This window comes from Anabrus simplex, chromosome 2, assembly GCF_040414725.1.
Source record: "Anabrus simplex isolate iqAnaSimp1 chromosome 2, ASM4041472v1, whole genome shotgun sequence".
NCBI lineage: Eukaryota > Metazoa > Arthropoda > Insecta > Orthoptera > Tettigoniidae > Anabrus > Anabrus simplex.
In genome coordinates, this window is record NC_090266.1 from 114,514,046 (window position 1) to 114,539,724 (window position 25,679).

The following is a 25,679-nucleotide window of genomic DNA, read 5'->3' on the forward strand; positions in this document are numbered from 1 at the left end:
ATACAAGTAGTATATTGCTACATACAGGCAAAAATTAAATTAACGATGTACTTGTGCACTCACGTCATCAGCAAGTGTTATTTACTCACACCAAACGGAGGCTCGCTTATTCCTGGAATTTAAAGACAGTAGCTAGCCAAGGCCAACGTTTAAGGGTTTCCTCCTTCGCTTCAATTTGAATACGGCAACACTCCTTGAGCTTGTTAGCATGGGACGCTATGTAAAAAGCGGGAAAGCTCGACCTATTAAGTAGAAGCTACTAGAATGGATTTCATGGAGGGATTGATTGATTTAGGAGAGGGAGGGTAAACTTCAATATGATTAGAACATCGGATATATCAACAGAGAAGTCCAGTAAGTTGATAAATACGAGAGACTAAGGCCCCCTAGGTTTCAGTTGGCATTAGTATTTCGAGAGTCTCACTTGATATTATAACTTAGGTAGATCCGCATGATATAAGATGTTACGTTTGCTTGGTAATTAGAGTAATAATAATAGTAATGATTCCTAAGAAAAGAGGGAGGAGATGACTCCCATCAACCATACGCTAATGTGCTGTGATAGTACACCAGACCAAGCAGAGTGCAGGGAAGCATGAGGTATGAGGTAATTACGTCGTCCGATTATCGTGATCAAGCAACCACAAACAATAAATGTAATATCGCAAGACGTCAGCGGAGCAAGGTATGAAATTATATTTTGGGCCATTTCCCGAGAGGAATTCCGTAGTAGGTACACTTAGAATAAATGGGAGGTGATACAAGAATGATAACACCCGAAACAACAGGTTTCAAGTAACAGATTGTATTATAGTAGCACCAAAAAAGAGATAACATGTATTATACAAGAGTGAGTAAAATAGATTATCTTTGGTATACACAGGTACAAGAAAAATGGGAACAACAGACGATCAAACACAAGTTATCATTAATATGTTCTTTGTTAAGGTACAAAATGACTAGATCAGAAGAGTTTTACGTGAATTGAAGCCATTCAAAGTCGAACTACGAAAAAATTTTGAGGAAGCATAATCAGTTTTGGCACAAGTAGAATGGAACATTCCCTAAGCTAGTAAGAGACCAAGTAAAACAATATCTTATCCTCCCCAAATAAACACACTTTGCTTCAAATAGGAAAAAAGATAGAGTGTTTCACAAGTAAAGAGAAGGTATACTATCTGATTCGCAGACCACGATTTTACCATTGATTAGCTTTTAAGATTTTCATATAGTCAGTCGGAAATTCGCGATTAAAAACTAATAAATAATAATGTTATTTGATTTACGTCCCACTAACTTCTTTTATGGTTTTCGGAGACGCCGATGTGCCGGAATTTAGTCCTGCAAGAGTTCTTTTACGTGCCAGTAAATTTACCGACACGAGGCTGACGTATTTGTGCACCGTAACTTCCCACCGGACTGAGCCAAGTTAGAACCAGCCATGTTGGGGTCAGAAGGCCAGCGCCTCCACCGTCTGAGCCACTCAGCTCGGCCTACGATTAAAAGCTATCATATGAAATACTCCATCAAATGATAAACCACACATTTTTTTACTTTTAAAGAACATTATTACGCTGCCGATCTAACAGTCCAAAGTTCCAGCGCTGGAATGACCAGGCCGCAGACAGCAGTGAACACTCCTCTGCCATTATTCCGTTAAGTGTGCACACTGCTCATTCCAATCAGCATCTCAGAGTAGGGATCAAATACCTGTAATACGATGACGAACCAGTGTGTTACGAACAAGCAGTATCAGAAAATGTATCAACCAGAAAAATGGCATGCTAAAGCATTAAGTTATCTAACTCGTCAGCTATTTCCCACCATTATTCAGACAGGCTGTTATACTCGGCACGCAGCAGTAATCCCATCTATCGGAGATGAGTGGCAGCAGAAGACAAAGAACAATCAATTGTTAATGTAATGTTATTTTAGATCGATTTTATGAGCTGTCGATATTGTAGGCCTTCACATTTAGTTTTCTTCCAGCTCTAAAATACCACTCGTATAGTCGGAAATTATATTCTCTAGGCTATAAGTTTTGTTATGTAGTACTTTGTGATAGGATCAATAACACAGGTATTTTAAGATTAAATTTTACGCTCCTCCCCCTAAACTGCCATTATATCCAGCGTGAATACAATTATTTACAGCCTAGACTGTAGTTTTTTATTCCCCGAATCTACATACTGATTTCCATCGAATTCTGTTCACTCAGGTTTTCATGGGTCGGCGTTGATATAGACTCAGCAACACAAATACAAATTCATGAATATCTCTGTTACCGTAGCCGGTACGGTAAAAATATGTAAGACATAAATGATTGGAAATTTAATTCTATATAACTTTAGTTAGGTAGTATTTATCGATAGGACCACTAAGCATATATATTTCTTTCTTTCTTTCTTTCTTTCATTCTTTCTTTCTTAATCTGTTTACCCTCCAGGGTTGGCTATTCCCTCGGACTCAGTGAGGGATCCCACCTCTACCGCCCGCAGGCCACTGTCCTTGAGCTTGAGACTTTTGGTCGGGGATACAGCTTGGGAGGAGGACCAGTACCTCGCCCAGGCGGCCTCACCTGCTATGCTGAATAGGGACCTTGTGAGGGTATTGGAAGAGTGGAAGGGATAGACAAGGAAGAGGGAAGGAAGCGGCCGTGGTCTTAAGTTAGGTATCATCAGGGCATTTGCCTGGAGGGGATTGGGAAACCACGGAAAACCATTTCGACGATGGCTGAGAAGGGAATCGAACTCCCTCTACTCAGTTGACTTCCCGAAACTGAGTGGACCCCGTTCCAGCCCTAGTTCCACTTTTCAAATGTCGTGGCAGAGCCGGGAATCGAACCCGGGCCTCCGGAGCTGGCAGCTAATCACACTAACCACTACACCGCAGAGGTGGACTACATACATATTTGGGAACTAAATTTTAGGCCTTCCCCTAAACTACCATTTCACTCAGCGTGAATAAAATGATTTATAGCCTAGATTGTAGTGGCTCATTCGCCGACTTTCCATACCGATTTTCATTAAATTCTCTTCAGACATATTCTTGTGATGTGCGTACAGACAGGCAGACAGACAGACAGACAGAGATAACGACAAATTAAAAAGTTCATTTCCTTGTTACTAGGGGTACGTCCAATACAGAAATACTATTCTTTTAAAATTCTGAGCTTTGTCCAGACAACTGTTATTTCATCCATATAGATATCTTTGTTTTCATAATTAAATTTCAATACTCGTTATTAGTTACCTCTTCCACCTGGAAATATCGCCATATCCACCTATCTTTACGTACTGCTGACTAGGTACTTCTGCCTTCTGTAAATCCCCACATATAGGCCTACACTCTTCTTGTTCATATATTATCCCTGAAATGTGTGCTCCTCTGCCTTAAATTTTCTATGTGTATCATTCCATTTTGCACTAAAATTCATATGACTGCCAAGTATGCTTGCCATCATGTGATCCTTAGCTGACTTCTTTACTAGATTCAATTTTCTAGTAAGATTCTTCAATATTCCCTTACTTCCACAAACATTCCGAATTTTATTTCCACCGAGCTCGATAGCTGTAGTCGCTTAAGTGCGGCCAATTTCCAATAATCGGGAGATAGTGGATTCGAGCCCTACTGTCGGCAGCCCTGAAGATGGTTTTCCGTGGTTTCCCATTTTCACACCAGGCAAATGCCGGGGCTGTACCTTAATTAAGGCCACGGCCGCTTTCTTCCACTTCCTAGGCCTTTCCTGTCCCATCATCGCCATAAGACATATCTGTTTCCGCGCGACGTAAAGCAAATAGAAAAAAAAATATTTCCTCCAAACTTCATCTCTTTCTTAGTCCCTTTATTTCTCTGTTATAATAGCTGCCTCTGTGGATCAGTGATAGAGTGTCGGCCTCCGGATCCCAACCAAGATAGCGGGTTCAAACCCGGCAGAGGTAGTCGAATGTTTCAAGGGTGGAAAAAATTCCATTCAACACTCCATGTCGTACGATGTCGGCATGTAAAAGATCTCTGGTGACACATTTGGTGTTTACTCGACAGAATTCATTAAATCTCAGCAAGAGAGTTTTGGTTTACTCGGTCTGCCATCTAGTGGGCCTGCAGTAAACGGAACGTCGAAATTGACGAGCAGACAGCCAGATGGCGTCAAATTGAAATGTCTGCACACGGTAGCTGTGGCCATACGATTATATAGGTCTTTACCATTCCTTACCACCAGTTTTCACATTCCTCAACGATTGCTTTATATCCATCCCATAAACTGTTTACATGTTTATTTACCATTTTCCACCGATCATAATTACTTTCCAGAATCTCTCCCATGACTCTCTTATCAACTATGTGGTACTGTCTAACATTCTACTAGTGCAACCTTCTTTCTATCGCATTTTTCTTAACTACGACCAAACGAGCTTCGTGACCACTTATATCACCTATCACTTAAGTCTCTCTATAGAGCTGATCCAGTTTTATCAGCGCCACATATTCGATGACTGAGAACAAAAGGGTTACAACTAAAAGAAGCCAGTTTTGAAATTTTACCATCAATGTATATCTCACTTCGAACTATCAAACCTCTGCAAGTGTTACAACAATAAATCTGATGTATTCATGCCAGGAAGCACTTCTGATGATTTTCAATGCTCTGGCATTAGTTGCTTTGCTAAATGCGAAGGTTTCATTTTGATTTGTAAATCCTTTCTAGATTATACCAAATAATGTAAGAACTACGTACACACTAATTTTCACAAAAAATAAGATCTTTAAACACTTCTCCTGAAAAATAATGGATTTTGAATTGTAACCCTTTCGTTCTAGGCCATCGTATTCTCCCCTCTAGTTGGTTCTATCACTTTCTGATTCAGCTGTCTTTCCCAGATTAACTGATGTGCCTTTTGTTGTTCATTTGTTCTGCCATTCGCATTCCCTTCCCAGTTAACATTCGATAATTAATGAAGACTTCCCGTACAAACATGTTTCTTTCAGTGTCATTTCCTACAGAGCTGATTATCATATCAAATACACTGGCGGAAAATGAAATCCCAACATCAAGAAGACGTTAGTTTAAAGGAACGCAATTAAGGCTAAGCAACTGTCTTGGTAACATATTTGATTGAAGTTTCCAGGTCACAGGTTGAAGTATGAGCGGTAAGATATGTGACATGGTGGTACATTAATACCCACTGCTGTCGCCAGAATTTTGTATGCAAGCATGCAAACGTGCATGCATTGTACCTTACAAGTGCCGCAAATCATTTTGTGGGATGGAGTTCCACGCCTGTCGCACTTAGTCAAATCAGCAACGGTTAATGCTGGTATTGGATTACGCTGGATTTGTCGTCCCATAATGTCCCGTACGTGCTCATTGAGCGAAAGGTATGGTTATCCTGCAGGTGAAAACAACTGGTCGACACTCTGTACAGCAGATAGTTTGATAGCAGCCATATGAAAAGGAGCATTGTTCTGTTGGAAAACGTCCCCTTGAATACTGCGAATGAATGACAGCACAACTAGTTTAATCGCAAGTCTGACGTACAAATTCGCTCTCAAATTTCTCAGGATAACGACGAGGGTGCTCCTGCTGTCAAGGTGAATCACTCCCCAGGCCATAACGTGGGGTGTATCCAGTGTGTCGATGCAGTAGACAGCTTGGTTCCAATAGATCACTTGGGTTCCTCCTTAGAAAACTATGGATATTGCTGTCGCCAAGACAGAGACGGCTCTTTCCTGAGAATACAACAGCTCTTCACTCCGCCCTCCAATGAGCTCTAGAGTGAAACCACTGAAGTCGCAGTTGTCAGTTGTCATGAACACTACAGGACGTCTGGCTCGGATCTATCCCTCATTTAATCTATTTCATATAGTTTGCTGAGTCAATCTTGTGCCAACTGAAGCTATAATGGCTGCTGAAGATGTAGTGCAATCCATCAAAGTCATGCAGCGAATACGGTGTTCTTTCCTCTCCGAGGGGGGGGGCGGGCGTGTGCGGCTGGACCGCGGTCTTCTCGAGACAGAGCCTTCCCGTGACCACCGCTGCCAAAACCGATTCACTGTGGATACATCCTTGCCAAGTCTTTCTGAATATCGCGTAAAGAACATCAACCTTCTAGCAACCCTAATACACAGCCGCATTTAACCTCAGTAAGCTCCTGATACTGCTTTCTTCGTCTCTTGAAAGGCATGCATGAATTACACCCACCTCAAAACGTCAATACTGGACGATAACTAACGATCACGAAGCGTACAGCGCGTATTTAAAGCAAAAACTTGCTTTACAAGGTCATAGTGGGGTTACTCGTACTACTCTCCCTCACCTAGCACACAAATTTGAATAGGCGTCATCTTTCAGATGTGCAAACACGCCTCTCAAATTTCGTTTATCAAGCAAAACTCCTTCATGGTGCGGTGATTTAATTTTCCGCCGGTGTGATTCCACACGAGAGGGGGCAATCATCAGAAAGATGGATACTGACATTCTGCTGCTTGGAGCATGGTATATTAGAAGTTTCAATCATTGTAGTAGGTTAGAGAATCTGAAAAGGGAGATGAATAGACTAAAGTTGGATGTAGTTGCTATAATTGAAGTACTCTGGCAGAAATACTAGGTTTTTGGTCAGGTGACTATAGAAATATCAACACAAAATCAAACAGGGGAACTGCCGGTTTAATAAAGAATAAGGAAATAGGGCATAATTTATGCCACTATAACTAGCATAGTGAAAGGGTTATTTTTGTCAAGATATACACCAAGCCAATGCCCATCACAATATTGCAGGTCTATATGCCTACTAGTTCAGCGGATGATGAAGACATCGAAAGAATATACGAAGAGATAGCAGAGTTAATACAATATGTAAAAGGTGACGAGATTCTAATTGTGATGAGAGACTGGAATGCAGTGGTAGGCCAAGGAAGACAAGGTAATACAGTAGGGAAATTCTGATTGGGACAAAGGAATGAATTAGGAAGCCAGCTGGTTGAATTCTGCACCGATCGTAATTTAGTCCTTGCTAACACTTGGATCGAACAAAACAAACGACGGCTGTATACATGGACGAGACTAGGAGACACTGAAAGGTATCAAATAGCCTTTATCATGATTAGGCAGAGATTAAGAGAATAGGTAGTGGTTTGCAAGACTTTCCCAGGAGCAGACGTAGACTCTGACCACAACCTGATGGTCATGAAATGCCATTTGAAGTTGAAGAAATTGAAGAAAGGAATGCAAGGAGATGGGATCTAGACAAGTTGGGAGAAAAGAGTGTGAGGGATTGTTTCAAGGAACATGTAACACAAGGACTAACCGAATGAAGCCTCTTTAGTATGAGTTAGAACGTCGACATTGCTGAAGACCCCAGCTTCCAACATCATTACATTCTCTAGATTCGGCTCTTGAGGAAGAATGGGCTGCCTTTCCTCCACAGACATTCAGACACCGCATTGAAAGTATCCCCAGCAGAGTTAAGGCCGTCATAAAGGAGAATTGTGGACACACGCCATATCAACGGCAAATAATAGAGAACGCAACACGGGTAAGGTGTAACTGCAATTTCAGATAGATATCCGTATACTTTTCAGCAGGTAGCGTCGCCGACCCTCAATTCTTTGAATGGAATACAATTGAATAGAATCGAGTTTAGTTTCATTAAACATCGTTCATCCTCTTGGAAAATACCCTATACTTAATATTTGATGCTATACTTACAACAAATAAATCAATATACGTCTACACATTTACACACGTATTTACTGATTTATGTGGAGGTGCACCATTTTTTCTTCATATTCCTGTATACCCTACACTCTGTTTATCAATAGCCAGCTTTTGTAGAGTCTTTTTGAAGGATTTCAGTGATATAGCTCTGATTTCAAAGGGAACTTTCAAAATGTATTGAATGAAAACCTACAACCTGTTTTCCAGTCAGTGACCGGGTCAGGGATGTAATGAATGAATCATATATAGGCTATTATTGCGATGGGGTCGCCACTCCTAAAGTGATATGTTAATGAATGATAGATCCTACGAAATGAGAATGGAGAGTGTTGCTGGAATGAAAGATGACAGGGAAAACCGGAGTACCCGGAGAAAAACCTGTCCCGCCTCCGCTTTGTCCAGCACAAATCTCACTTGGAGTGACCGGGATTTGAACCACGGTATCCAGCGGTGAGAGGCCGACGCGCTGCCGTCTGAGCCAAGGAGGCTCTCCTCAAAATGTATTATTCCTGTGTAATTATGATATGTTTACGTTTTCTTTAATCTAACATCTGGAGTGTCTATATCATCTTCTTGTATTATTTCGATGTACCTCATTCGTTAATGTGTAATTAAGCAAGTTTTCTTTTATGTCCATTACGCATTGGCAAGTACATATTGAGGGAAGAGTCATTTTCCCAGTTGCTGGAAAATATCCCTACATGATTGCTTGTCTGGAATTCCCATGTGGACCTGACTGCTTTCTTCTGCCATATTAAATCATCCTGAACTGCCGTGGAATTCATTAACTTATTGTTCCGAACTGTAGATATGAATGAACCAATAGTAAGCAGATATTGTTTGAGGTTTGCTAACATCTTTTCTTCAATTATCTGAATAAAAATTATCACTCCGAACAGTATATTACATAGTTGTTGTGTATGAACATCCAAGCCCAATTTTGAGCCTAAATGGAATCCTAAAATTTTCACTGACTTTTTGCTGTCCTCCTAGCTGGCCTTCTTGATAATATGTATCATACAATTTTAACTTTTTAACGAAATGAAACCTTAGTGCTAAAATATTTTTGTAAGTTATACTAAATAGCTTACCTATGTAGATTTTAACCGATTTATTGAATCTTCAGAGACACGCTGTACTATAAATAAAATTATATTTTAATCACTCAATCGCCGTCAGGACATCACATCAAGAGAACGCATACAATGAACTTACAGAGGGTCAAAAAAACTGGCCCGGATCTGCAAAGTCACGTAATACGTACCGCGCTTTCGTTCAGATTATTATAATAAATTTTGAACCTGCTTTCAGAAAATCTCGGTGAAGATGAAAATTGAGAAAAATGTAATCTACTAATTTCTGAAAACGTTCACTGGATATTTGTGGACCATATTATCTGTAGACGTCGTTTTTTAGACCGCTCAAAGAGTAGGCCATATTTGTGTATATACGGTATTCCATTCTTGACTTTCTAGAATTAGACCTAAAACCGCAGACCTATACACATAACTGTTATAGGAAAAATAACTGCGAATTTAAGTGAGTACTTTAGTGTGTTAGTTGAGTGCAATATTTATAGCAACTTAGACAAATTTCGGATTATCTTTTAACATTTAGATGCAGAGATGACAACGGAAGAACAGGATTCTCAACCTGGATGTTCACAGTGGAGATTAGCAGGTGACCGTAAAAGGCCACGGGCTAATATGGAGAACTCGACTTGTATTGCCCCTAAGTTAAGGAAAAAGGATGCTGTAAACCATGTATCCACTATGACAGGTATGTCAATTAGCATTATACTACCATTTCATGACAATTCCATGCCATGCCATTTTAATTTCACTTCTTTCATATGTTATCTTAAGTATATTTACATTGTGTATTTAATTCATAAGGCACAGTTTGTAAAATATTATATGAATTTTAAAATATACAGCTCATAAATATCTGTGAGGTGACATCCAACGGTTTTCATAGTTAATCCATCGATTGATACCAACTCTAGACGAATTTGTTAGAAAATTTATAGTCTTGCATAGAGGTGAGTATTTTTGGTGCATGCTCACATGCTTTCTTATTTTATCTGCTGCACAAGGCAACTTCACTTACTCCTACCTTTTATAGTAAAACTACAATTAATGAATATTTTAATAGCGTATAAATGTTGTTATGGCTTTGTTTTTCCCAACACTGCCTGATTTCACTTTGCTTAATAATATATTTAATGCAGCCAAATAGGCATAACAGAGAATATAGGTTACATTGATGGGTTACATATTTGCATAATCACTTATAGACATTGTTCTTCTTGTACAGAATTCAATGTGGTACTGTTCACACGTTTTTCCACATAGTTTGCACTCACAGTCTATACTTGGGTCATGGAAGTGTTTTGATTTGCAGAGTAGGTGATGAAAACCGTGAACTGCTAATCTTGTAATGACATGTCTTAATTCAAAATTAGCTTTTGTCCACGAGCGATCTATCATTGCCCCTGTGCCATAGAAGTCTGGTTGGACTTCTTCTCTCTTCTCCGTCAGATTTGCTAGCAGTTTCTTTGATGCACCGGCGTTTGAACATCAGATGTGCGCGGTATGATGTTCAAACGCATTTTCTACTTGATATTTTATCACCCGAAAGTTATCAGTTTCACAATATCTTAGACATTAACTGATAATCCTCGGTGATGGCTGGTAATGGTTTAATCTGGGTGTGCATATTTGAAATACAGTACAGAACATTCCTGACCCTCCCCGATTTTTGGTGAGGACACAGTACAGAAATTAAAACAGTAGATCACATTGTAGAAAACGTAAAATATTTACTTTGCAGACACTCCTAATGTTGGGCTTAGATATTAATGAAAGGCGATATCATTTACACAAAACACCATTTTCATAAAAAATCTGATTGAAGAAGTACTTCAGGTATTTCCACCGTACAACACAGTACATACTGTACCAGGAACTGTGTTAGCCAGGTACATTATTTTAAAGTTGCCGGAATATTTGGAAAAGGGCGGCAGTAATATGTGTTCATTTGCCCGACATATTATGTGAGCTCGATACGAAGTTCCTCGTGGCAAGCAGGACACGTCACGAGCGATGAACCTGCGAGTGACGTCAGTGCCATATGTTGTATGCCTTTCTCTTGAATGTACTGGAAAAAATTCTAACTTTTTAACCAATGAAGATACAGAAACGCGACATACCTCATCGTGTAGCTAGTGTTCTGAAGGCAAACATATGTCAATCTCAATAAATTCCATCAAGGCGTTCAAGAGATATATGCGAGAAAGAAGCCACATTTCTTCTCTTGACGTGGCGAGTAACATTGGCCTTACGGAATATAAGCAGCGGACCGGACCGTAGCAAACCAGTTCAAATCCTTCACAGCTGGCTCACCTGTCATGCTGCTCGCGACAAGTGAAGTCGAACTCAGTGTTCATTCTGCCGGAACGTCGTAATACTTGCATAAATTTCGACAGCAAGTTGACACTTAGTTTATGTGAACACCAGTGAGTAACCTATAAATTGTTGGACTTACAATTCCTCAGGGACATTCGAACTTCGTAAATTAACGTGTTTATAACATCCAAGTCATAAGACTTGTAATATTTCGCCAATATCTGAACTTACCAAATATCTCGATTTTCGTGTGAATAACTTTAACAAACTTGAAGTTCGACTACTTTAAATTGTAATGGTCTTGAACTGTTTCAACCTAAAACATCGGGAGTGTAGATTTGCAACACATTGACTATTTTGAGTATTATCAAAGCCTAAAACACTTTAACTTGTGCATAAAGACTGTTCGCTAATCATCGTAACAGACTGTACCATTTGAGACAACCCGTGTGAATAGACTGTAAAATGAACTGTAAATATGCCGTAATACATTACGCATACTTCGTAATTCAGTGACATCGCGACTTAATAGGATTCGTACACGAGTATTTGAGGAACTGTGATTAGTGAGAAGGAACATTACGATATATTACGAGTGAGAGGTATTTATTTATTAATTAATTTATTTATTTATTTATTTATTTATTTATTTATTTATTTATTTATTTATTTATTTATTTATTTATTTATTTATTTATTTATTTATTTATTTATTTATTTGCTGTGAAAGCCAGTCATGATAAACTGTGCTTCGAATGATAGTCATTTTTGATAATACGAACGGTGTGCAGTAAGTGTAAAGATGAACTATGCATGGAAATGTGTTTTCTCATTTTCCAACTATTGCAACTAACGAAAAGAAACAGTGTTCCGACATATTTCTCATCCAGTGAATGGTGATTATTTCTGAGACAGTTATAATCATTTCTAACAGCACAAATCAAATGGTGCACGTTTCAACATAGGACACTCTATCAGTGGCCTAGTCAGATGGACTTTCTCGTGTTAAAGCCACTCTTTTATTAACATGAGAAATCCTGACTCGAGACGACGGAGATCGACGTGGATCGATGGAGATTTGATGCAGATCAACGCGGAACGTGGACTTGGTACTACGAGGGACAGTTCCTGGGACGTGGTACTATGGAACATTGTGGTGCTTGCTGTTAGGTGAGTTCCAGATTGCTGCTTGCAGAGCAGTATTCAACTGTTCGAGCTCAACAAGAAGACATATTTCATTCAGAAATAATTCTGACTTGCAACTGAACTCTTATAGACAGTGTCATTGCTGACAAAGAACATTAACTCAATTCAAAAGCTCACTTACTTAATATTTTTATAAACTTGGAAAATTATCGCTTAAAAGTAAAGACAGACTTTTAGAAGACAGTGTGCTCTCGTAATATCGCATGTCCTCACTTGTTGGAACTTTACAATTTCATTTCAGTGCTTCATTCATAGTGAAAGCGTACCATAAACTCTTAATTTGCAATATTCACATAAAGTGTATAATAAGTTACATAAAATAGGACAATACTTAGAACTTTATACCAGAAAATCGTTTTTAATTTCAAGTGTTTTATATTTGAGTATAAATAGTTTGGTGTTCACAAGAAGGAATTAAAAAATTTACTTTAATTAATTTACGTAGAAAACATACTCTGAAATCACAAGTGATAATAGAAAGGACTTTAGGGTTTCTTACTTACTTACTTACTTACTTACTTACTTACTTACTTACTTACAACATGCTTTATTAATTTACATCAAGAAAGTCATGATGGATATAACTGGTTGAAAAGAACATTATTCAGTTGGATTTTATAGGATCAACATAATTTTTTCGATATTTTGTTGTTGGATTTGGGGTATATTTTCCAATAAATATCTATGATCACTACAATTCAGCGATATAATAGGGTAACATTTCATAGATTGAACAAATGGAAGAAAGTTATAATATCTATTATTTTGCCTTGCGATCCTCCCTCGCTGTACCTTCTCCTAAGGACTAGGCACCCCCTCAGAACAACCTCATACTCTTTGAAATGAATTTTTCCTGGTACAGTACATACTTGCAAACATTATACATACATAGATCTGTTACAATGTATTTCCTTTTTAAGATGGTTTATAAATTTTCTTTTCTTTTAAAGATAGTTTAAAAATGTATTTATTTAAAATTAATTTCGGAAGACTGAAGAACCTAACAATTACAAATTAACTGAGTCGGAACTGAGAAGAGGTGCCTTCAGACATCACAACAAAAATATATGCATAGCTGCGTACATACATACATACATACACACACACATACATACATACATATATACATACAAACACACGTAAATTCCTTGGTGCTGTATTTGGTGTGTGTAAAACATGATGAAAACAGATCGCTTCTAGCATTGTGCTCACTTAAGCAGAAATGCTATTAATCGGAAAACACACGCATTCCCAATTCCTCTCATTCACGCATTTGGATACATAATTTGGTTACGAAACAGAATAGAACAGAATAGAGTAGTATTTATTGTCATTAAACAACGTACATTATAATAGATAACAGTCAATCAATCCATTAAAACTGTTCTTAAAAAATCACGAATATCGACCGTTTCACAATATACATTACCTGATGAAAAGTATCCGGTCACCCTTATGTAATGCGCAATGAACACCAGATGTCACAAGAAGTGGACCCACCAATACGAAAGGAGGTGGGGTGTATTGCGTTGTCAGTAGAGAAGCTGTAGCAACAGAATGGGTCTGTCAGGAGGGCTCAGGGACTTCGAATGTGGACTACTCATTAGATGTCACTTGAATAACAAATCCATCATGGACTGTTCGTGATGTGGTTATGAAGTGGAAAAGCGAAGGAACATTCACAGCTAAATCAAGGCCAGGTAGACCTCATTTACTGACGTCGAGACCGTCAAGAATTGTGGAGGTTGGCTGAAAAAACTGCAAGAAATCAGCGTAAGGAATCACTTCTGAGTTCGAAGGTGCTATCAGCAGTCCAGCCACCACAATGACTGTGCGTCTAAAGTCAAAAAATGGAGTACAATGGTAGAGCTGCTATATATATAAGCCAATATTTTCTGTGTTAGCGCTAAGCGACTTTTGGAGTGGTGTGAAGTGTGACACCACTGGACAGTAGATGGCTGAAAACGAGTGATCTGTAGTGACGAATCACGTTAAACTGTGTGCCAATCCAATGGATAGGTTCGGCTTTGGTGAATGCCTGGAAAACGCTACCTGCAATTATGTGAAGTGCCAGATGTGAAGTACTGAGGAGGTGGTGTTATGGTATGGGGGTGTTTTTCATATTTAGGTTGTGGTCCCCTTATTGCTCTTAGAAAATTCTAAATTTGGAACGATATCAACATACTTTAAACCATTGTGTACTACGTACAGTAGGGGACAAGTTCGGAGACAATGACTGTTTTAATCTGCATAGCAATGCACCCTGACATCAAGCTTCATCTGTGGGGCAGTGGTTTGTGGACAATGACATTCGTATAATTGACTGGCTTGTCCAGAGTCCATGCCTCAACCGAATGGAACACCTTTAGGATGAGCTAGAGCGTTGACATTGCCGAAGATCCCAGTTTCCAACATCACTACCTTCTCTGGATTTGGCTCCTGAAAAGGAATGGGCTGCCTTTCCCCCGCAGATATTCAGACACGTCATTCAAATATAACATCTTGTCATTAAACAACGTACATTGTAATAGATAAAAGTCCAACAATCCATAAAAAATTGTCGTTAAAAAATCTAGAATATCCAAGGTTTCCTACCTGATCTAAAGTATCCGTACACCCCTATGCAATGCGGAGTTCAACCGTACATATAACAAGAGGTAGACCCACCATTAAGGAAAAGGAGGTGGGGTGTATTGCATTGTCAGTAGAGAAGCAGTAAAAGCAGAATGGATCAGTCAGGAGAGTTCAGTGGCTTCGAACGTGGACTTCTCATTGGATGGCACTTGAATAACAAATCCATTACGGGCATTTCGATACTTCTAAAGTTGCCGAAGTGGAAACACGAAGGAACATCCACAGCTAAATCAAGACCGGGCAGACCTCATTTATTGACGGAGAGGGACCGTCGAGCATATTGGAGGGCGATTATAAAAAAAAAGAAGAAATCAGCGTAAGGAGTTACTCCTGAGTTTCAAATTGCTACCAGCAGTCCAGCAAACACAATGATTGTGCGTCAAATTTTAAAGGAATGGGATGCATTTGTAGACTGCTGATTATAAGCCAATATTTTCTGTGTCATTGTTAAGCGACGATTGAGGTGGTGTAAAGAGAGACGCCACTGGACAGTGGATGACTGGAAACATTTGATTTGGAGTGACGAAACACGTCATACCCTGTGGCAATCCAATGGAAGAGTTCGGGTTTATCGAGTGACTGGGAAACCCTACCTGCAGTAATGTGTAGTGCCAGTTGAGAAGTACGGAGGAGGAGGTGGTGTTATGGTGTGGGGATCTTATTGCTCTAACAAAACTAAATATGGAAGGATACCAACACATTTTGAACCATTGTGTACTGCGTACAATGGGGAACAAATTCGGAGACGATGATTGTTTGAATCAGCATGACAACGCACACTGTCAGAAAGACGCACCCACAAAGCAATGGTTTGTGGACAACAACATTCCTGAAATTGACTGGCCTGCCCAGAGCCCATACCTTAACCCAATAGAATACCTATGGGATGAGTTAAAATGTCAACTCTGCTCCATACCCCCAGCTTCCAACATCACTACCTTCTCTGTATTCGGTTCTTGAGGAAGAATGGGCTGCCATTCCTCCACAGACACTCTGACATCTCATTGAAATTGTTGTAACATCTGGGTCGTTACTGACCTCGGAAAGATTTTATAGTGGGAACAATTTAAATCGATGTTTGATATCACTTAATGTCATGTTATATATCTACATAGATATATTTATTGGGTTATTTTATTATTTCATATTGTAATTTCATTCCATTATATTGCACGGTAAATGTTAGGTAGAGCTGAAAATAAAGGTTTCATACAAGTAGTATATTGCTACATACAGGCAAAAATTAAATTAACGATGTACTTGTGCACTCACGTCATCAGCAAGTGTTATTTACTCACACCAAACGGAGGCTCGCTTATTCCTGGAATTTAAAGACAGTAGCTAGCCAAGGCCAACGTTTAAGGGTTTCCTCCTTCGCTTCAATTTGAATACGGCAACACTCCTTGAGCTTGTTAGCATGGGACGCTATGTAAAAAGCGGGAAAGCTCGACCTATTAAGTAGAAGCTACTAGAATGGATTTCATGGAGGGATTGATTGATTTAGGAGAGGGAGGGTAAACTTCAATATGATTAGAACATCGGATATATCAACAGAGAAGTCCAGTAAGTTGATAAATACGAGAGACTAAGGCCCCCTAGGTTTCAGTTGGCATTAGTATTTCGAGAGTCTCACTTGATATTATAACTTAGGTAGATCCGCATGATATAAGATGTTACGTTTGCTTGGTAATTAGAGTAATAATAATAGTAATGATTCCTAAGAAAAGAGGGAGGAGATGACTCCCATCAACCATACGCTAATGTGCTGTGATAGTACACCAGACCAAGCAGAGTGCAGGGAAGCATGAGGTATGAGGTAATTACGTCGTCCGATTATCGTGATCAAGCAACCACAAACAATAAATGTAATATCGCAAGACGTCAGCGGAGCAAGGTATGAAATTATATTTTGGGCCATTTCCCGAGAGGAATTCCGTAGTAGGTACACTTAGAATAAATGGGAGGTGATACAAGAATGATAACACCCGAAACAACAGGTTTCAAGTAACAGATTGTATTATAGTAGCACCAAAAAAGAGATAACATGTATTATACAAGAGTGAGTAAAATAGATTATCTTTGGTATACACAGGTACAAGAAAAATGGGAACAACAGACGATCAAACACAAGTTATCATTAATATGTTCTTTGTTAAGGTACAAAATGACTAGATCAGAAGAGTTTTACGTGAATTGAAGCCATTCAAAGTCGAACTACGAAAAAATTTTGAGGAAGCATAATCAGTTTTGGCACAAGTAGAATGGAACATTCCCTAAGCTAGTAAGAGACCAAGTAAAACAATATCTTATCCTCCCCAAATAAACACACTTTGCTTCAAATAGGAAAAAAGATAGAGTGTTTCACAAGTAAAGAGAAGGTATACTATCTGATTCGCAGACCACGATTTTACCATTGATTAGCTTTTAAGATTTTCATATAGTCAGTCGGAAATTCGCGATTAAAAACTAATAAATAATAATGTTATTTGATTTACGTCCCACTAACTTCTTTTATGGTTTTCGGAGACGCCGATGTGCCGGAATTTAGTCCTGCAAGAGTTCTTTTACGTGCCAGTAAATTTACCGACACGAGGCTGACGTATTTGTGCACCGTAACTTCCCACCGGACTGAGCCAAGTTAGAACCAGCCATGTTGGGGTCAGAAGGCCAGCGCCTCCACCGTCTGAGCCACTCAGCTCGGCCTACGATTAAAAGCTATCATATGAAATACTCCATCAAATGATAAACCACACATTTTTTTACTTTTAAAGAACATTATTACGCTGCCGATCTAACAGTCCAAAGTTCCAGCGCTGGAATGACCAGGCCGCAGACAGCAGTGAACACTCCTCTGCCATTATTCCGTTAAGTGTGCACACTGCTCATTCCAATCAGCATCTCAGAGTAGGGATCAAATACCTGTAATACGATGACGAACCAGTGTGTTACGAACAAGCAGTATCAGAAAATGTATCAACCAGAAAAATGGCATGCTAAAGCATAAAGTTATCTAACTCGTCAGCTATTTCCCACCATTATTCAGACAGGCTGTTATACTCGGCACGCAGCAGTAATCCCATCTATCGGAGATGAGTGGCAGCAGAAGACAAAGAACAATCAATTGTTAATGTAATGTTATTTTAGATCGATTTTATGAGCTGTCGATATTGTAGGCCTTCACATTTAGTTTTCTTCCAGCTCTGAAATACCACTCGTATAGTCGGAAATTATATTTTCTAGGCTATAAGTTTTGTTATGTAGTACTTTGTGATAGGATCAATAACACAGGTATTTTAAGATTAAATTTTACGCTCCTCCCCCTAAACTGCCATTATATCCAGCGTGAATAAAATTATTTACAGCCTAGACTGTAGTTTTTTATTCCCCGAATCTACATACTGATTTCCATCGAATTCTGTTCACTCAGGTTTTCATGGGTCGGCGTTGATATAGACTCAGCAACACAAATACAAATTCATGAATATCTCTGTTACCGTAGCCGGTACGGAAAAAATATGTAAGACATAAATGATTGGAAATTTAATTCTATATAACTTTAGTTAGGTAGTATTTATCGATAGGACCACTAAGCATATATATTTCTTTCTTTCTTTCTTTCTTTCTTTCTTTCTTTCATTCTTTCTTTCTTAATCTGTTTACCCTCCAGGGTTGGCTATTCCCTCGGACTCAGTGAGGGATCCCACCTCTACCGCCCGCAGGCCAGTGTCCTGGAGCTTGAGACTTTTGGTCGGGGATACAGCTGGGGAGGAGGACCAGTACCTCGCCCAGGCGGCCGCACCTGCTATGCTGAATAGGGACCTTGTGAGGGTATTGGAAGAGTGGAAGGGATAGACAAGGAAGAGGGAAGGAAGCGGCCGTGGTCTTAAGTTAGGTATCATCAGGGCATTTGCCTGGAGGGGATTGGGAAACCACGGAAAACCATTTCGACGATGGCTGAGAAGGGAATCGAACTCCCTCTACTCAGTTGACTTCCCGAAACTGAGTGGACCCCGTTCCAGCCCTAGTTCCACTTTTCAAATGTCGTGGCAGAGCCGGGAATCGAACCCGGGCCTCCGGAGCTGGCAGCTAATCACACTAACCACTACACCGCAGAGGTGGACTACATACATATTTGGGAACTAAATTTTAGGCCTTCCCCTAAACTACCATTTCACTCAGCGTGAATAAAATGATTTATAGCCTAGATTGTAGTGGCTCATTCGCCGACTTTCCATACCGATTTTCATTAAATTCTCTTCAGACATATTCTTGTGATGTGCGTACAGACAGGCAGACAGACAGACAGACAGAGATGACGACAAATTAAAAAGTTCATTTCCTTGTTACTAGGGGTTCGTCCAATACAGAAATACTATTCTTTTAAAATTCTGAGCTTTGTCCAGACAACTGTTATTTCATCCATATAGATATCTTTGTTTTCATAATTAAATTTCAATACTCGTTATTAGTTACCTCTTCCACCTGGAAATATCGCCATATCCACCTATCTTTACGTATTGCTGACTGAGTACTTCTGCCTTCTGTAAATCCCCACATATAGGCCTACACTCTTCTTGTTCATATATTATCCCTGAAATGTGTGCTCCTCTGCCTTAAATTTTCTATGTGTATCATTCCATTTTGCACTAAAATTCATATGACTGCCAAGTATGCTTGCCATCATGTGATCCTTAGCTGACTTCTTCACTAGATTCAATTTTCTAGTAAGATTCTTCAATATTCCCTTACTTCCACAAACATTCCGAATTTTATTTCCACCGAGCTCGATAGCTGTAGTCGCTTAAGTGCGGCCAATTTCCAATAATCGGGAGATAGTGGATTCGAGCCCTACTGTCGGCAGCCCTGAAGATGGTTTTCCGTGGTTTCCCATTTTCACACCAGGCAAATGCCGGGGCTGTACCTTAATTAAGGCCACGGCCGCTTTCTTCCACTTCCTAGGCCTTTCCTGTCCCATCATCGCCATAAGACATATCTGTTTCCGCGCGACGTAAAGCAAATAGAAAAAAAAATATTTCCTCCAAACTTCATCTCTTTCTTAGTCCCTTTATTTCTCTGTTATAATAGCTGCCTCTGTGGATCAGTGATAGAGTGTCGGCCTCCGGATCCCAACCAAGATAGCGGGTTCAAACCCGGCAGAGGTAGTCGAATGTTTCAAGGGTGGAAAAAATTCCATTCAACACTCCATGCCGTACGATGTCGGCATGTAAAAGATCTCTGGTGACACATTTGGTGTTTACTCGACAGAATTCATTAAATCTCAGCAAGAGAGTTTCGGTTTACTCGGTCTGCCATCTAGTGGGCCTGCAGTAAACGGAACGTCGAAATTGACGAGCAGACAGCCAGATGGCGTCAAATTGAAATGTCTGCACACGGTAGCTGTGGCCATACGATTATATAGGTCTTTACCATTCCTTACCACCAGTTTTCACATTCCTCAACGATTGCTTTATATCCATCCCATAAACTGTTTACATGTTTATTTACCATTTTCCACCGATCATAATTACTTTCCAGAATCTCTCCCATGACTCTCTTATCAACTATGTGGTACTGTCTAACATTCTACTAGTGCAACCTTCTTTCTATCGCATTTTTCTTAACTACGACCAAACGAGCTTCGTGACCACTTATATCACCTATCACTTAAGTCTCTCTATAGAGCTGATCCGGTTTTATCAGCGCCACATATTCGATGACTGAGAACAAAAGGGTTACAACTAAAAGAAGCCAGTTTTGAAATTTTACCATCAATGTATATCTCACTTCGACCTATCAAACCTCTGCAAGTGTTACAACAATAAATCTGATGTATTCATGCCAGGAAGCACTTCTGATGATTTTCAATGCTCTGGCATTAGTTGCTTTGCTAAATGCGAAGGTTTCATTTTGATTTGTAACTCCTTTCTAGATTATACCAAATAATGTAAGAACTACGTACACACTAATTTTCACAAAAAATAAGATCTTTAAACACTTCTCCTGAAAAATAATGGATTTTGAATTGTAACCCTTTCGTTCTAGGCCATCGTATTCTCCCCTCTAGTTGGTTCTATCACTTTCTGATTCAGCTGTCTTTCCCAGATTAACTGATGTGCCTTTTGTTGTTCATTTGTTCTGCCATTCGCATTCCCTTCCCAGTTAACATTCGATAATTAATGAAGACTTCCCGTACAAACATGTTTCTTTCAGTGTCATTTCCTACAGAGCTGATTATCATATCAAATACACTGGCGGAAAATGAAATCCCAACATCAAGAAGACGTTAGTTTAAAGGAACGCAATTAAGGCTAAACAACTGTCTTGGTAACATATTTGATTGAAGTTTCCAGGTCACAGGTTGAAGTATGAGCGGTAAGATATGTGACATGGTGGTACATTAATACCCACTGCTGTCGCCAGAATTTTGTATGCAAGCATGCAAACGTGCATGCATTGTACCTTACAAGTGCCGCAAATCATTTTGTGGGATGGAGTTCCACGCCTGTCGCACTTAGTCAAATCAGCAACGGTTAATGCTGGTATTGGATTACGCTGGATTTGTCGTCCCATAATGTCCCGTACGTGCTCATTGAGCGAAAGGTATGGTTATCCTGCAGGTGAAAACAACTGGTCGACACTCTGTACAGCAGATAGTTTGATAGCAGCCATATGAAAAGGAGCATTGTTCTGTTGGAAAACGTCCCCTTGAATACTGCGAATGAATGACAGCACAACTAGTTTAATCGCAAGTCTGACGTACAAATTCGCTCTCAAATTTCTCAGGATAACGACGAGGGTGCTCCTGCTGTCAAGGTGAATCACTCCCCAGGCCATAACGTGGGGTGTATCCAGTGTGTCGATGCAGTAGACAGCTTGGTTCCAATAGATCACTTGGGTTCCTCCTTAGAAAACTATGGATATTGCTGTCGCCAAGACAGAGACGGCTCTTTCCTGAGAATACAACAGCTCTTCACTCCGCCCTCCAATGAGCTCTAGAGTGAAACCACTGAAGTCGCAGTTGTCAGTTGTCATGAACACTACAGGACGTCTGGCTCGGATCTATCCCTCATTTAATCTATTTCATATAGTTTGCTGAGTCAATCTTGTGCCAACTGAAGCTATAATGGCTGCTGAAGATGTAGTGCAATCCATCAAAGTCATGCAGCGAATACGGTGTTCTTTCCTCTGCGGGGGGGGGGCGGGCGTGTGCGGCTGGACCGCGGTCTTCTCGAGACAGAGCCTTCCCGTGACCACCGCTGCCAAAACCGATTCACTGTGGATACATCCTTGCCAAGTCTTTCTGAATATCGCGTAAAGAACATCAACCTTCTAGCAACCCTAATACACAGCCGCATTTAACCTCAGTAAGCTCCTGATACTGCTTTCTTCGTCTCTTGAAAGGCATGCATGAATTACACCCACCTCAAAACGTCAATACTGGACGATAACTAACGATCACGAAGCGTACAGCGCGTATTTAAAGCAAAAACTTGCTTTACAAGGTCATAGTGGGGTTACTCGTACTACTCTCCCTCACCTAGCACACAAATTTGAATATGCGTCATCTTTCAGATGTGCAAACACGCCTCTCAAATTTCGTTTATCAAGCAAAACTCCTTCATGGTGCGGTGATTTAATTTTCCGCCGGTGTGATTCCACACGAGAGGGGGCAATCATCAGAAAGATGGATACTGACATTCTGCTGCTTGGAGCATGGTATATTAGAAGTTTCAATCATTGTAGTAGGTTAGAGAATCTGAAAAGGGAGATGAATAGACTAAAGTTGGATGTAGTTGCTATAATTGAAGTACTCTGGCAGAAATACTAGGTTTTTGGTCAGGTGACTATAGAATTATCAACACAAAATCAAACAGGGGAACTGCCGGTTTAATAAAGAATAAGGAAATAGGGCATAATTTATGCCACTATAACTAGCATAGTGAAAGGGTTATTTTTGTCAAGATAGACACCAAGCCAATGCCCATCACAATATTGCAGGTCTATATGCCTACTAGTTCAGAGGATGATGAAGACATCAAAAGAATATACGAAGAGATAGCAGAGTTAATACAATATGTAAAAGGTGACGAGATTCTAATTGTGATGAGAGACTGGAATGCAGTGGTAGGCCAAGGAAGACAAGGTAATACAGTAGGGAAATTCTGATTGGGACAAAGGAATGAATTAGGAAGCCAGCTGGTTGAATTCTGCATCGATCGTAATTTAGTCCTTGCTAACACTTGGATCGAACAAAACAAACGACGGCTGTATACATGGACGAGACTAGGAGACACTGAAAGGTATCAAATAGCCTTTATCATCATTAGGCAGAGATTAAGAGAATAGGTAGTGGTTTGCAAGACTTTCCCAGGAGCAGACGTAGACTCTGACCACAACCTGATGGTCATGAAATGCCATTTGAAGTTGAAGAAATTGAAGAAAGGAATGCAAGGAGATGGGATCTAGACAAGTTGGGAGAAAAGAGTGTGAGGGATTGTTTCAAGGAACATGTAACACAAGGACTAACCGAATGAAGCCTCTTTAGTATGAGTTAGAACGTCGACATTGCTGAAGACCCCAGCTTCCAACATCATTACATTCTCTAGATTCGGCTCTTGAGGAAGAATGGGCTGCCTTTCCTCCACAGACATTCAGACACCGCATTGAAAGTATCCCCAGCAGAGTTAAGGCCGTCATAAAGGAGAATTGTGGACACACGCCATATCAACGGCAAATAATAGAGAACGCAACACGGGTAAGGTGTAACTGCAATTTCAGATAGATATCCGTATACTTTTCAGCAGGTAGCGTCGCCGACCCTCAATTCTTTGAATGGAATACAATTGAATAGAATCGAGTTTAGTTTCATTAAACATCGTTCATCCTCTTGGAAAATACCCTATACTTAATATTTGATGCTATACTTACAACAAATAAATCAATATACGTCTACACATTTACACACGTATTTACTGATTTATGTGGAGGTGCACCATTTTTTCTTCATATTCCTGTATACCCTACACTCTGTTTATCAATAGCCAGCTTTTGTAGAGTCTTTTTGAAGGATTTCAGTGATATAGCTCTGATTTCAAAGGGAACTTTCAAAATGTATTGAATGAAAACCTACAACCTGTTTTCCAGTCAGTGACCGGGTCAGGGATGTAATGAATGAATCATATATAGGCTATTATTGCGATGGGGTCGCCACTCCTAAAGTGATATGTTAATGAATGATAGATCCTACGAAATGAGAATGGAGAGTGTTGCTGGAATGAAAGATGACAGGGAAAACCGGAGTACCCGGAGAAAAACCTGTCCCGCCTCCGCTTTGTCCAGCACAAATCTCACTTGGAGTGACCGGGATTTGAACCACGGTATCCAGCGGTGAGAGGCCGACGCGCTGCCGTCTGAGCCAAGGAGGCTCTCCTCAAAATGTATTATTCCTGTGTAATTATGATATGTTTACGTTTTCTTTAATCTAACATCTGGAGTGTCTATATCATCTTCTTGTATTGTTTCGATGTACCTCATTCGTTAATGTGTAATTAAGCAAGTTTTCTTTTATGTCCATTACGCATTGGCAAGTACATATTGAGGGAAGAGTCATTTTCCCAGTTGCTGGAAAATATCCCTACATGATTGCTTGTCTGGAATTCCCATGTGGACCTGACTGCTTTCTTCTGCCATATTAAATCATCCTGAACTGCCGTGGAATTCATTAACTTATTGTTCCGAACTGTAGATATGAATGAAACAATAGTAAGCAGATATTGTTTGAGGTTTGCTAACATCTTTTCTTCAATTATCTGAATAAAAATTATCACTCCGAACAGTATATTACATAGTTGTTGTGTATGAACATCCAAGCCCAATTTTGAGCCTAAATGGAATCCTAAAATTTTCACTGACTTTTTGCTGTCCTCCTAGCTGGCCTTCTTGATAATATGTATCATACAATTTTAACTTTTTAACGAAATGAAACCTTAGTGCTAAAATATTTTTGTAAGTTATACTAAATAGCTTACCTATGTAGATTTTAACCGATTTATTGAATCTTCAGAGACACACTGTACTATAAATAAAATTATATTTTAATCACTCAATCGCCGTCAGGACATCACATCAAGAGAACGTATACAATGAACTTACAGAGGATCAAAAAAACTGGCCCGGATCTGCAAAGTCACGTAATACGTACCGCGCTTTCGTTCAGATTATTATAATAAATTTTGAACCTGCTTTCAGAAAATCTCGGTGAAGATGAAAATTGAGAAAAATGTAATCTACTAATTTCTGAAAACGTTCACTGGATATTTGTGGACCATATTATCTGTAGATGTCGTTTTTTAGACCGCTCAAAGAGTAGGCCATATTTGTGTATATACGGTATTCCATTCTTGACTTTCTAGAATTAGACCTAAAACCGCAGACCTATACACATAACTGTTATAGGAAAAATAACTCGAATTTAAGTGAGTACTTTAGTGTGTTAGTTGAGTGCAATATTTATAGCAACTTAGACAAATTTCGGATTATCTTTTAACATTTAGATGCAGAGATGACAACGGAAGAACAGGATTCTCAACCTGGATGTTCACAGTGGAGATTAGCAGGTGACCGTAAAAGGCCACGGGCTAATATGGAGAACTCGACTTGTATTGCCCCTAAGTTAAGGAAAAAGGATGCTGTAAACCATGTATCCACTATGACAG